This window comes from Otolemur garnettii, unplaced genomic scaffold (genome assembly GCF_000181295.1).
Source record: "Otolemur garnettii isolate 467f Iridium unplaced genomic scaffold, OtoGar3 scaffold00002, whole genome shotgun sequence".
Classification (NCBI taxonomy): Eukaryota; Metazoa; Chordata; class Mammalia; order Primates; family Galagidae; genus Otolemur; species Otolemur garnettii.
The window spans coordinates 9,648,620-9,651,743 of NW_003852397.1; the positions used below are offsets into that span (position 1 = coordinate 9,648,620).

The 3,124-nt window shown below is 40.2% G+C and overlaps 1 long non-coding RNA gene across 1 annotated transcript in view; it reads right to left on the bottom strand.

Annotated features, from left to right (window-relative positions):
- Positions 1-3,124, bottom strand: part of LOC105887163 — a 53,182-nt gene that overhangs the window by 42,718 nt on the left and 7,340 nt on the right. The window contains exon 2 of the long non-coding RNA XR_001161374.2: positions 3,034-3,089. This is a non-coding gene — a long non-coding RNA (uncharacterized LOC105887163). The remainder of the gene's footprint in view (positions 1-3,033; positions 3,090-3,124) is intronic.

Consider the following 3,124-nt stretch of genomic DNA (forward strand, 5'->3'; position numbering starts at 1 on the left):
AAGAAGTTGAAAATGGGCATTGAAAAGGAAGGCAAGCCCCACGCTTATCGAAACAGCCCATCCCTGGATCTTAGTAATTTGTCTGTGGATTGAAATATGACCAAAGGCTAGCCAACAGAGCATTTACCCAAAATTGTTCAAACTCTCTGGCTGGAGAGTTAACTAGGATCACAAATTTAACCTAATAAATAGTCTTGCATCTGAGAAGGAAGCTGACATAGAAAGGAGACAAGAGACCAAAAAGGAAATCCAAAGGGCACTAATTTCTACAGTCTTCAAGGCCAGTTTTACTCCTGCCCTTGGCTATAGGATCAAATTAGCTCTCCTTTATGCTCAAAACCAGGTCAATTCAGATTTCTAACTAAACTATTTCTTAGCATTTTCCTTATTTCCCGTCTCTTCCAACATCAGTGAGTGCAGTACCGAGGGCTGAGAGGTGTTCTTGTCATACACAAACCTCGTGATAACCCCAATTTAAAATCGTGCTATCTTCTTCATCACTTGAAAGATGAGGTTCAATTTATTCTGCTGGGCATGATGGCTTACACCTGTAAGCCCAGCATTCTGGGAGGCCAAGATACGTGGATTGCCTGAGCTTAGGAGTTTGAGACCAACCCACATAAGAATGAGACCCCACTTCTACTAAAAATAGAAAAACCTGGGCAGCAACTGCGGCTCAAAGGAATAGGGCACCTGCCCCACATACTGGAGTGTCTGGTTCAAACCCAGCCCTGGCCAAAAACTGCAAAAAAATAAAAATAAATAAAAAGTAAAAATAAAAACAGACAGACTAACTGGGTGTTGTGGTAGACACCGGTAGTCCCAGCCACTTGGGACACTGAGGCAGGAGGATCACTTGGCCCCAAGAGTTTGAGGCTGCCGTGAGCTATGGTGCCACAGCACTCTACCCAGGACAACAGAGTGAGACTCTGTCTCAAACAATACAAAACAAAACAATCTATCCTATTAAAATCTTTTCATAACCTGGCCCAGACATACACACAAATCTATGTGTGGGCCATATAAAACATTTCAGTATTTCTAATACGTGTCATGCATTTCTAAGCCATAACTTTCCGTGGGATGCCCTCTCCATCTAGTTCAACTGGATAACTCCAGTTAGCTCCTCAGGCCCCAGCTCTGCATAGCTTCACCTCCCCAGCCTTCACTGACCATACGGTGGTTCCCTCAGCTTCTTATGATCAGCTCGGCATAGGCACACCTGAACATGAGTCCTACCCCTTGTACTCTTTTTTTTGCTCCAACAGTATCTCTTTTTAAACTGCATCACAGCACAGCTTATGTCATAGAATAGTTACTCCTAGGGTGGTTTAAGTCCCTCAGAGGCAGAAACTTATAAAATTCAATGATTGCTTAATTGAAATAAATGAAATATTTCTACAAGTGGAAAAGAAAGAAACTCCTAAAATCTGAATTTTTTTTCCCACGTAGGTTATACTGAATTAAATTCCTCAGTGAAGTTTTTTTTTAATTACTATTGCCACTAGTCCCTCCCACATCTTGTCATATGTTATTGGCATTTTATAATGTAAAGACAGATGTTATAGCCTGTTGTTGTCTGTCATGACACCAACCTTGTGTTTTAGTCTAGCCTTACAGCTATAAAATATTTGATAATTAGAGACTACAATTGGAAGCTACCCTCTCATATTTACGAATAGCTTTAAAAATTATCACCTCTATCTGTACAAAATCCATTGATAATATGTTGATAAAATTTAGAGTTGTTTAGGATACCCATTACCACCCTCACATAAACTTGACATTGATCTATAGAATTCACTGTGAGTCCATAAAACTGGAGCTTTATCTAGTTGTCAAATATTCAGTAATTTTGGAATGAGGTTGAAAATACATACGTGAAGATGCTTGGTTTACAGGTACAGAAACTTAGTTTCAGAAAAGCTACCTGATTTGTGACATTGTGTGGAACCGATAAGTGGGGGAGTCAAGCCGATTTTCTGCTTCTAAATCCTGTGACGACTTCACTGCACAACAGCACCCTCCACTGTAATCTGTCAAATGTCCTCCCAAGATGAAACACGGCACCTGCATTTCTCCTGTCTACCACTGTATGAAGTGCATCTAAGTAGGAAATTACGTTTCTTTGGTGTGATTTATTTTTATGAAATACTGCCATTTCTGAATAAGCACTGTGTTTTTTCCTGCATGCTTACCAAACTTACCAAGCACCTGTTAATAATCTACTTTAATCCAGAATGTCTCTTCTGGTATCCAAGATATCTCTAGATAAGGGGTTCCCTCAGCTTCTTATAATCCCAGACTATAAGACTTCTGTAGGTTTTTCACTTCTGTAGTCTTCTGTTCTGGAGCTATACAGTCCAAGGAGAGTCAATGTGAAATATCAGCAAACAAGCTAAATACCAATTGTAATTCTTTTTTTGGTTGTTTCCTATGGAACATTCCCTCCTAGACCATTGGCGTGGGCAATTTCATTATTCCTGTATAAGAAAAGCTTATAGAAAAAAATTCATTTGGAAGAAAGCTCTATATTCACCTTGAATTTGTAAGAATAGTAAACCCACAGCTTGTTTTGACTTGGATTTTATGTGTATCTGGTGTGTGTAGTGGACTTATGGAGATGGGAATAGAGAGCTAACACACTGCACCCTGCCATGTTGGAGTTGGCACTGGATCCTAGCCAGTTACTTCATATGCCTGAATTTCCACCTCATCCAGGTAACGAGATTGCTCTCTGCAGTCACAGTAGTGAGTAAGACCAAGGACTGAACAGAAGCCTGCTAATCGTCCAGACCACTCATGTCTAGCTGCCAATTGGCAGTTTCCCCTGAAACAGTAGTACTATACACTGTTCAGTGACAGAAGTCACTGTAGACCAACCTGAGACACTTCCATCCCCCAAGGGGAGCAGAGCAGAGGACTCAAAGACTTTGCCAACCACAGATCTGAAGACTTAATTTCTCCAGAGAGAAGCAGCCTGCTATACAAACCAATGAAATCACAAACCGAGAAATCTAAACTATAAAATACCTTTGTAAAATTCACGGTGTGATGGCGATGAAAGATTAGATCCATGCTTAAATCTCCTCATTTTGATTGCAGATGACCAAAAAAAAAAAAA